Genomic DNA, 12,296 nt, shown 5'->3' with positions numbered 1-12,296 from the left:
AAATTGCTTTTAAAGAAGAAATCTTTCTAAAACTAAAGACTTCAAAGTTGAAGTGCGCAACTTTTTTAAAAACTAAAAATAAAGAATTCTTTAAATAATAAATATTGTGTCGCTTTTTAAAAACGTCGCCGACTTTTATAGTAAAAGTACTGGAAAAAATTGAATTTTAAAAATTCATGACAAAACTCTGAATTTTGATGTTTTTTTTGTTCGCCTCGTAAACTATAAAATTACCACAAATTATTATAATACAAAACCTTCAATTTTTTCTATTTCAGACAATAATTTCTTTTTAAATAACTTAATTTTACAAGAACTATCATAAAATTATGACTTATAAATTATTTAATGAATAATTTTTACAATTTTCATAAATACTAGATTGATAAAAGAATTTTAGTTAAAAATGCTAAAAAAAAAATTGAATTTTGGAAAAGTTACAAATAATTCCAGAAATTCAATTATTTTTAAAAGTAATAAAATTTTTCGCAGAAATTCAATTATATTCAAAAATTAAAAAAAATTCTGGTCATTTCAATTATCTTTAAAAATAATAAAATTCTTCTCCAAAATTCAATTATGATCAAAAATTTTACAAAAATTCTCGTCAAAATTTCAATTATCTTTATAAATAATACAATTCTTCTTCGAGATTCAATTATTTTTAAAAACTTTAACAAAATTTGTGGCAAAATTTAACAGGAATTCAATCATTTACAAAATTTGAAATAAATTTCGTCGAAATAATTCAATTATTTTCAAAGATAATAAAATTTTCACAGGAATTCAATTATTTAATATAAATTTTTTTTTTTTTAATTTTTCGAAAAAAAAACAATTATTTCAAAAGAATTTTTATAAAATTCGTCGCAAAAATTCAATTATTTAAAAAAAAATTTAACAAAGTTCTTTTCAAGAATTCAATTATTTTTAGAAATAGTAAAATTCTTCACCAAAATTCAATTATTTTTATAAACTTGAATGTAATTCGTTTTGGAAGAATTAAATTATTTTCAAAAGTAATAAAATTCTTTGCAAAAATTCAATTATGTTTAAAATTTTTTTTTAAATCCTCGTCAAAATTTCAATTATCTTTATAAATTGTAATACAATTCTTCAATATTCAATTTTTTAAAATTTTTTTTTAAAAATTCTTGTCAAAATTTCAATTATTGTTATATATAATAAAATTCTTGTTAAAATTTCACAGGAATTCAATAATTTATAAAACTTTTAATAAATTTCTTTGAAATAATTCAATTATTTTCATAAATAATAAAATTTTCACATGAGTTCAATATTATTTAATATACGAAATTTCATAAAATTTTTCGAAAAATATCAATTATTTAAAAGAATTTTTATAAAATTCGTCGCATGAATTTAATTATTTAAAAAAAATTTAACAAAGTTTTTTTCAAGAATTCAATTATTTTTATAAATAATTAAATTCTTCACCGAAATTCAATTATTTTAGAAAAATTTTATTAACATTTTTGGGAAAATTTCTAATTATTTTCATAAACAATAAAACTCATCGCAGGATTTTAATTAATTTTTGATACAATATTTTAATCAAATTCCTCGAAAAATGCAATTATTATTCTTAAAAATTTTATTAAAATTTGTCAAAAGAATTGAATTTTTTAAAAATTTGTTGTTAAAATTCTTTATGAGAATTCAATTTTAACAAACATTCAATTATTCAATAAATTATTTATTTTTTTATTTAATAAATTATTTATTTTTCTATTTAAATAATTGAATTCTTCTAGAATTTTCTAATAAGAATTGATTAAAAAATGAATTACCTAATAATTGATTTATTATTTATGAAAATAATTGAATTATTGCAACGAATTTTATTATGTAAAATTTTTTCAAATAATAATTGAATTTTTTTGAGAAAATTTACTACTTTTATAAATTTACTTTTTATAAATTGAATTCTTGCGAAGGATTTTATTAGGATTTTTGTAAATACCTAATTAAATTTTTTTTGAAAAATTTATGTTTTGTAATAATATTCTTATAAATTGTTGAATTTCAAAAAGGTTTGAATTTGAATGTTTTGAAGAATTTTAATTTCTACGGAAAAATAATAATGATTAAATATTTATTTCAAAAAGAAATTATTGATGTTTTCGAATAATTTTACTTTTAGAGAAATTTGTAAGTAAATGTAATAGAACATTTTTTTAAGTATCTAATAATTTTTAGAGTGAATCAGAATATTTTTTAGGGTCAGGGAAAAAGTGAGAATTTTGTCTGGAAATCAGGGAAAAGTCGCAGGGAAAAATAAAATTAAATATTTGTGGCAACCCTGTTTTTGTCGATTTGGTGAGTAAAAAAAAAATTGTTTTTCCCGTCAGTGTCGTTATAACTTCAGAGATTTGTATTTACATTAAAAATCAGTAGATGGTCAATAAAATTTCTTCATATTTGAGATTTAAGTATTTTTTTGGGTTAACAAACAAATTTTTGAAGATCGTAAAAAAGTTCGGTTCTGATTTTTACAGTTCGGATAATCGAGGTTTTGTATTTTGATCATATAAATTTAACAAGCATCCATAAACTACGACATCAAATTTCCCAATAATAATTACAAACAATTATTGATGTATCTAGAAATTTGAATGCATATAGCTACATCCTGTTTGGTAATCAGAAATTTGAAAATGATTTTATTAATAAAATATAAGAATATTAAATTTTGGTTGCATACATTTTTTTGAAAGAAATTATTCTATATTTAAATATTGTTTGGTGATTTTTACATCATCGACGAACATACGTATTCACGATTATGCATATCAGGCTATTATCAATCGACAAATTATTGACAAATTATCGTCATCGTAAAATTGAACACATTTCATTGAAAAAAACAATTGAATATTTCATATATCGTATTTTCTTTTGTGAAAGGAGATGTGACAAGATGACAGAATAATGAAATCTATCTTAACGTGTCAATTAGTTTGGGGAATGGAAATAACTGTGACCCTATTATATCAATTAAAATGAAACAGTAGTTTTATGCCCTGCTGTGTTTAGGATATAGATGCATCAATTTGAGTATAAAATAATGCGAGTCACAATTATTAATCAAATTGAAAATAAAAGTTCATTCACTTTTTGTATAAAGAAATTACTTTTAGGATAGAAATTACTTTTGGCCAAGAATCTAACTTTTCGTAAAAAAATTACTTTTAAGAAATTACTTCTGGGAAATAGATTGCACTTTCAAAAAGAATGTATGTTTTGAAAAACATTTGTGCTCAAGTCAAAAAAATCAAAAGAAAGGAAATGTTACACATATCGACTTACTTATCAGTTAATGAAGTTGGTTCCAAGTTATTATCGGTTTCTAGTCGAACGAAATTGTCTCTTAATTTTCTATTTACTTTCGTTTAGCGACATTTTCGAAAAGTTCTGACATATTTTAAAAAGCATATAAGGTTTGTTGAAATGAAAAAGTGTGCCGTAATCTTTTATTTTTTGTCTTTAAAATTTTATTACAACTTCAGGTTAGTCGATAACTGTTGTACGTCATATCATTTAGATGATTCCTAAAATTTTACATAACTAGAGTAGCAGGTTAACAAATATTTTTTGCTGACAGTACAAAATATTTACCAAACAGGAAAATGTTTTCGAAAAGCAAAACTTAGAAATCGATCTCTAATTACGCTCATCTTATGTCTATAATGCTTTCTCTTCATTTTCGTCTATTTTTACTTTTGGAAAATTTCAACTCTTGAGGATTTGAAGAAGTCTACAGACTTCTTCAAATCCTTAAGAGTTGAAATTTTCCAAAAGTAAAAATAGAAGAAAATGAAGATACAAAAATTGATTGGCAAATGAATAAGCATTGAAATAAATGAAAAAACAATGGACTCACCGAAAATTGTAGGTGATTAAAAATTTGAAGTCCTTGGACAGTTGCTCCATTCACTCGCCAAAGACATCCTGCCGGCTTCTGGCCCTCTGTGACTTATTTTTCATTTTTTACCCTTTCAAGTTGTTATTTCTTCATCGTGAAATATTTGTTGTGCGCTATATCCTCAATGTTTTCGATTCCGGCACAAGTTCTGAGAAGATAAGAGTTCACAAGGAGGACGATCGGTTGTATACACACAAATAGTCGACCTGATCGAACCCGATCGGGACAAAAATGGCAAACCAGCTGGCTTTGGGATCAGCCGGATATGGCTCTAAGAATCCCGAGAGAACTTTCTTCTTCTCCTTCTCTGACGGCGACGACGTTCATCCAAGTGGGCGTCATCAGCCTATCATCAATTTCATTTGCCAATAAATGAAAAATCCCCTTTTTTAAAAAATTCCTTCTTCTTATTTATTCTCTAAACCTCTATAGAAGCTAATCTGATTTTTCACTGCTTCGAGAAGATAAATAAACTCACAAGGGTTGTGTCTCACGTGACACACAGATGACTTCTCAGCTAGCTTCCCAGATTAGGAATTTTATCACTTTTTCTTCCCACAGTCTGCTGCCACGCTTCTAGCATTTGAAAACCGAAACTTTTTTCAAATTAAAAAAAAAAAAAAACTTGAGTATTTTTCTTTTTGAAATTCTCAAGGAAAGTGAAGGTCGAGTTTCTTATCCGGTTCAAATTCTCTTGAATAAAGACCCGATTTATTAAATTTTTCGAAAAGATTAAAAACTATTTTTGTAATTGTCAAAAAGGGGAAAATGTTTAATTTGCCTTATCACAGATCAAGAAGGTCACGGCACTGAATTTGAAGGAAAAAAAAATAATGATATCACACTCAATGAGATTAGGGTAAGAAATAATGGATACTTTGGAGAAGAGCGAGTGTAACATAAACCTCCTGATCTTGCGGCGTCTAGCCACAAACTACCGGCAAACCATGGCAGACGCCGTGCCGGACGAAGTCTTTCGTCGTTCGTCGAGTCTCGAGCGAAAGGAGGGTTCCAGCAGAGTGGCCGGTCAGGTTTTCTGTCTTCATCGAACTCATGATCGACCTATGCCGAGAGGATGAGACTTTGAAAGCAGAAAAAGATGAGAGAGTTTATATGCTGTTGCCGAAGGTGGGACAAAGAGAGAAAGAGAGGAGAGAAATGCAGTCACGATATAACTTGCAATTCAAGTGGCCATTTAACAAAACGACAATGTGTTAAACACTTTACCTTATGTTATATTACTTTTTACCTATTGGAACTCGAATACCCTTCGTCTATACTCGGGAAAAATATTAAAAGTGAAAAACTTTGGGAAAAAGAAAGTAAAACAACCCTTTTGATAAATTAAATTACATTAATATAGGTTGTTTTAGCCAAAATCAGGTTTAAACCCCAATATTGAATAAATTTTCCAGTAGAAACTGATTTTAAGACCTAAAACATTCTTATATTTTTATTTTAAGCCCAAAAATGAGTTGAATTTTTAGAAAAAACACGTTTTTAGGTTTAGGAATGATTCTAATACAAAACCACCAATTTTTTCTATTTCTAGACAATCATTTCTTTTTGAAAAACTTAATTCTTAAAGAACTGTATCAAAAAATTATTAATTAGAAATTATTTAATGAATAATTTTACAGTATTTTAAAATTAACTGAATTTTAAAAGAGTTTCGTTTACAATTTTTATAAAAAGATCAACTTCAAAACTTCACAACTTTATTTTCAAATTTGATATTTTAGAAAATTTCAATTTTGAAAAAATTTTGAAAATTTGAAAAAAAATATAAGTTAACTAAGATTTTTTGAAAAATTTCAATAATTCAAATTCTTCTGAAATTAGTTAAATTTTTTAATATATATTTCATTAATAATTAAGAATAATGGATTTATTGAAGAATTCCAATTAAGAACACCATCAAAAGAAAAAATTGAATTTTGGATAAGTTATATAAATGATTGCAGAAATTCAATTATTTTCAAAAGTACATATAATAAAATTCTTCGCAGAAATTTAATTATGTTTAAAAATTTTTTTAAATCCTCGTCGAAATTTCAATTAATAGGTATATAAATAATAAAATTCTTTTCCAAAATTAAATTATTTTCAAAAATTTTAAAAAAAATTTTGGCAAAATTTCAATTATTTTCGAAAAATTTTCCTCATTTCAAATAATTTTCAATATTTAGTATATTCTAATAAAATTTTCCAAAAGAATTCAATTCTTTAACAAAAATTTTAATAAAATTCTACGCAAACATTCATCTTTGATAAAAAAAAGTGTTCCCACAGATCAGGGAAATCAGGAAAAAGTCAGGGACAGTATCATTGGTCAGGTAAATCAGGGAAAAATCAGGAATTTTTATTAAAAATACTGGAAAAAAATGAAAATTTTAAAATTCATAAGAAAATTATGAATTTTGATGTCCTTTTTGTTAGCCTCATTTACTATATGAAATTACCACGAATTCTAATACAAAACATTCAATTTTTTCCATTTCTATAACAATAATTTATTTTAAATAACTTAATTCTTGAACAGCTATCATAAAATTATGATTAATTATGATTAATAATAAAATTATTATTAATTAATTTTCATAAATATTAAATTACTTTAGATAAATTCAATTTCAATTAAAAATTCAATTATTTTTAAAAAGTTTTGATAAATTTCTTCACAGGAATTCAATTATTTTCAAAAATAATGAAATTTTTAGCATAAATACAATTATTTCCAAATATTTAAATAAAATTCTGCATCAAAATTCAATTATTTTTATAAATAATAAAATTCCTCGCAAAAATTTAATTATTTTTAAGAATTTTATTAATCAAATTCTCTTTAGGGATTCAATTATTTTCATAAATATAATTAATCTCATCGCAGAAATTCAATTATTTTCGTAAATAAAAAAACTCATCACATGGATTCAATTATTTTTAATAAAATTTTTAATTAAATCGTGGGAAAATGTAATTTTATTAGAATCCTTTAAAAGAATTCAATTACTTAAATAAATTTTGCTATGATTTGTTTATTAAAATTTTTAATTATTATTTTTAATACATTTTTAATTAAATTTCCTAAAAGAATTCAATTATTTTCATAATTAATAAAGTCATCACAAGATTTAAATAATTTTTATTACAATATTTAAAAAATTCCTCGAAAAATGCAATTATTGTTAAAAACTTTATTGTAATTCTTTAAGGGAATTGAATTATTTAAAAGAATAATTGAATTTGTTTGTTAGAATTTAAAATAGTTATTTTCAAAAATTTTCATTAAACTCTTTCGCTATAGAAATTGTATTAATTTTAAAATGAATTTGTCGAAATTACATTATTTTACACATTTACTAAATTTCAATAAAAATGTTCCCAAAAAAATTCAATTATTTAAAAAAAAATGTATATAATTCTTTTCAAACATTCAATTATCAGATTCAGAAATAATAAAATTTTCACAAGTATCCAATTATTTAAAACATAATTTTAAATAAAAATTTTCGAAAAAATCAATTATTTAAAAAGATTTTTATAAAATTCTTCTCAAGAATTCAATTTTTTTACTCCAATTTTAATAAAATTCGTAGCAAGAATTCAATTATTTTTTAAAACTAGTAATAAAATTCGTTTGAAAAATTCAATTATTTTCATAACTAATATAACTCATCTCAGGATTTCAATTATTTTTAATACAATAATTTTAATTAAATTCCTCGAAAAATGGAATTATTCTTAAAAAAAAGTTATTCGAATTCTTCAAAAGAATTCAATTATTTAAATAAATTTTGGTATAATTCGTTTATTAGAGTTTAAAATAATTATTTTCAATACTATAAATATTTTAAATGAATTTAAATATTTTCATAAATAATAAAAATTTCACAGGAATTCAATTATTTATAAATTTAAAAAAAAATTTCGCAATAATTTCATTATTTTCATAATAAAATAATAAAAAATTTTACAGGTATTAAATTATTTTCATAAATAATAAAATTCTTTTTAGGATTTTAATTATTTTCATAAATAATAAAACCCATTGTCAGAATTTCAATTATTTTTAATATAATTTTAATTGAATTTCTCGAAAAGTGTAATTATTCTGAAATTTTAAATTCGTCAAAACAATTCAATTATTTAAAAATTGGTTGATAAAATTCTCTATGAAAATTCAATTTTAAGAAACATTCAATTATTCATTAAATTAGTTAATAATTGGATTCTTGTAGAATTTTCGAATAAAAATTGATTTATAACTGAATTTTAGATATTATAATAATTGAATTTTAGAAGTATTGTAGCGTGAATTTTTAGAATTGATTTTTTAAAAGGTTTCAAATTAAAATCTTTGAAAGTTTGAAGTTTTCATTTTTTAGCTATATAACAATTTTATAGAATTAATATTTTTGAGAAATTTTAATTGAGAATTTTCAAAATTATTTGAATTTTTTATTTTCTAATATATATTTATAATTGAAGAATTTCCGAATAATCGAATAACCTATGAAATTTTTTGCTAAAGTAGATTTTTTCGGAGCAAGTCAGAGACATTTTTTTTAATTCTCTTTAATTGGTCTGAGTGATGTTTATATACCTTAAAAATATCTAATTAAATGTAAAAGTACAATTATATATTATAATGAATAAAATGAAGTTTACAGACTGTTTTTTTCCTTAAACTACGTGTACCTGTTTACTACTGCGCGTGTAATGGTTAGATAAGAACTACAAAGTTGCACTAGTTAAATACTCACCAAATTTAAGTTTCAGTACTGGAAAAACCGGTTATTCTGACTCTAAATTTTGCAGCCCTTTTTATCATATGAATATGTCATTTAAAATCATGAGTGGTAAAGGTTAGTCATATATTATTCATGAATGCGGTAAAAAAAACCTTTAGGGGCACATAAAAATCATTAAATAGATCCCATCCACAGGCTTCGTACTCATCAACTAAAATCTACTATATTTACTATATTTTTTCACGTTTTGCTACTACTTTTTTCCTCTATTTTCGCCTTAAAGTCGAATTGAGGCGAAAATAGAGAAAAAAAAGTTGTAGCAAAACGTGAAAATAGAGAAAATTTAATTAAATAAATTAAATAAATTTAAAATTTAATTTAATTTTAAGTACATTTTAAATAGAAAGTTTCAAAAATTCTCTCAGATTAAAGGTCGGTATATATACGAACACAATTTTGCACTTTTCAATTGAAACGATAAGAGTTGAAAAGTTTTATTTTTTTTTTTTTATGGAATCATACCGTTTCGCAAAAGCATTATAGTAGGTATACGGGTTAAATCTGAAAAGTATTTCGCACAAAAAACTATCCGCAGTCTCTATGCTCTTCTTGTTTTCTCCTAAGTATCAACTGATTTCTTTTTCATCTTCTCATTTTATTATTTCTTTTCCTTTCTTCTCCCCTAGTTTTAAAAAGAATGTCTGCCATTTATTCAAAGACTTTACGAGAGGGTCTCTATATAACATTACAGTGCAGGATGCACACGCAAGGATGTACGTGCAAAGAAGCTCTAAGACCTCTATATATATAAAGAGAGGAAGAAAAAAAATTTTAATCGGACAGACTTCGCATGTTTTTATCTGTAATTGCAGCAGCAATGTCATGATGCTTGCTTGTATATAGTATTATTTTTAATTTTTTTTAATATAAATATTTCATTTTGAAAAAATATAAAATACGAAAATATATAGGGGAGAGTCTCCAGTTGTGAGACACCTCCAGTTGTGAGACAGTCAATTTTTTTTAACATGCAATATTAAAAAGCCGATTGGTTTATATAAAAACATTTCTTTTTATATGAGCCAACTATTTCGTGTACGCCGAAGCGGATATATAAACTGTTTTTGTTAAATACCAACACTGTGTGTGATAATCGACTAAAAAGCGTTTTTTCAATAAATGCAAAGTACTTTCTTCCAAGTTAATTAATTGGAAAAGGTAAATGTAATGCATTTTCTTTTAGTGTTTTCCTTATATTTTGTGATGCAACATTCCATTGTTCCAATCTACGGTTGAAAATAATTTAATTTTCCTTTTTCAAAATAGCGCCAATTTCTGGGTGTGAGACACAGCATATCACCAGTTGTGAGACGGTGTCAACACCCATCTGGGCAGCATAAAAAATACGACTTTGCAGGCATACTATTTAAATGTTGTTTTGATTTTTTTTCTAGTATTTTTGGGCATGTCAAGTGGAAAAAAGTCAATTGATTCAGAAGAAATCAATTTTAATGCTCTTGTTGAAGCTATTAAATTGTGTTTATTTGATAGTCATATTTTGGCGAATAAATATTATTATTTAGTATATAATAATATATATTATTAATATATTTCATTATTTATACTAAATATAACGTTTTATGTCAAACTTACTAAATTTTAGCAATTTTTAATGAGTGTCTCACAACTGGAGACATTTTTTTTTTTTGAAAAAAGCGCTGTGCTCGGAAAATGTATCGTAAAATTTTTTGACTTCATCGAAACACTATACTTTCTTTTAATAAAAGTTGCGTATTTCTGTTACCTTTCGAACTGTGTATTTTATTTACAATTTCGTTTACCCGTTTACAATTTACGGGTCAAAAATGAAACCCGTCTCACAACTGGAGACTCTCCCCTAGAATAGAATAGAATTTATTTCTTGATGCTACAAATAATGTTTTACATCTCTTACAGCCTTAACGAAAATATATAATATACACTATAATAAAATTTAATACAATATAATACAATAAAAATTGATAATTGCTTTCATCTTAATAAAAACTAGCAACAATTCGCGCGCGGATAAGTTTTTACTCACGTTTTTAAATAAAATTTATAATAAAACTAACAATTTTAAAAATAATAGAACGTCAAAATTTTTAATTCAAATTTTTTTTTTTATATAAAAATTAAATATGATTTGGAATAAATATAGTTTTAATATTATTATAATTATAATAATCATAAATATTCTGATATAGGGAATTCAGTGGGAAATGTCGGGAATTTTTATTAAAAGTACTGAAAAAAATTTAATTTTTAGAATTCATAAGAAAATTCTGAATTTTTGTTTCTTTTTTGTTTGCCTCATAAACTATGAAATGACCACAAATTATAATACAAAACCTTCAATTTTTTTAATTTCTGACAATAATTTCTTTTTAAATAACTTAATTCTTGTAAGAACTACCATAAAATTATTATACTTATAAATTATTTAATGAATAATTTTACTTAAATATTTCAAAATTAATTGGATTTACAAAAGAGTTGCGTCTAAAATTTTTATATAAATATATGAAGTTTAAAAGGTTTCAATTTAAAATTTTATAAAATTTCAATTTTGAATGAATTTAATTAGAAATTTTAAAGAACTTAAATTTTTGAAAAATTTTAATAATTCAAAATCTTTTAAAATTTGTTAAATTTGTCAATATAATATTTAATTAATTATTAAAAATAATGGATTTATAGTTACAAATATTTGCAGAAATTCTACTAAGTACTTTCAAAAGTAATAAAATTCTTATTGCAAAATTCAATTCTGTTCAAAATTGAAGAAAAAATTACGTCAAAATCCCAATTGTCTTTATAAATAATAAAATTCATCTTTAAAATTCAATTATTTTCAAACATTTTTCTCATTTCATAAAATTCTACGCAAACATTTAATTATTTTCATAAATAATAAAAATTTCACAGAAATTCAATTATTTAAAGCATCCTAATTTTAAATAAAATTTTTCGAAAAAATCAATATTATTTAAAAAGATTTTTATAAAATTCTTCTCAAGAATTCAATTTTTTTACTACAATTTTAATAAAATTCGTAGCTAAAATTCAATTATTTTTAAAAACTATAATAAAATTCGTTTGAAAAAATTCAATTATTTTCATAACTAATAAAACTCATCTCAGGATTTCAATTATTTTTAATTCAATTTTAATTAAATTCCTCAAAAAATGCAATTATTCATAAAAAAAAGTTATTCGAATTCTTCAAAATAATTCAATTATTTACATAAATTTTTGTATTATTCGTTTGTTAGAATTTAAAATAATTATTTTCAATACATTTTTAATTATAAATTTCTTAAATGCGAATTTAAATATTTTCATAAATAATAAAAATTTCATAGGAATTCAATTATTTACAAATTAAAAAAAAAATTTCGCAATAATTTCATTATATTCACAAAATAATAAAAAATTCTACAGGGATTCAATTATTTTTATAAATAATAAAATTCTTTTTAGGATTTTAATTATTTTCATAAATAATAAAACTCATTGCAGAATTTCAATTATTTTTAATGCAATTTTAATTTGTT

The 12,296-nt window shown here is 22.8% G+C and overlaps 1 protein-coding gene across 4 annotated transcripts in view; it reads right to left on the bottom strand.

Moving 5' to 3' along the window:
• The window catches only part of LOC122511359, a 65,809-nt gene that overhangs the window by 33,867 nt on the left and 19,646 nt on the right, over positions 1-12,296 (bottom strand). Inside the window, exon 1 of one of the 4 annotated variants that reach the window (XM_043626543.1) lies at positions 3,905-4,890. The exons of 1 other annotated variant lie outside the window; for it this stretch is intronic. The gene's annotated coding sequence lies outside the window, so the exon portion shown is untranslated. Of the gene's footprint in view, positions 1-3,330; positions 3,438-3,904; positions 4,891-12,296 lie in introns of those variants that run through there. 2 more of the 4 variants (XM_043626540.1, XM_043626542.1) reach the window with 2 other exon arrangements.

The sequence above is a fragment of the Leptopilina heterotoma genome, unplaced genomic scaffold, assembly GCF_015476425.1.
Source record: "Leptopilina heterotoma isolate Lh14 unplaced genomic scaffold, ASM1547642v1 Lhet_81, whole genome shotgun sequence".
In the NCBI taxonomy this organism is placed as follows: Eukaryota; Metazoa; Arthropoda; class Insecta; order Hymenoptera; family Figitidae; genus Leptopilina; species Leptopilina heterotoma.
Note: the sequence above shows the minus strand (reverse complement) of the source record. Positions and strands in the feature narration are given on the sequence as shown.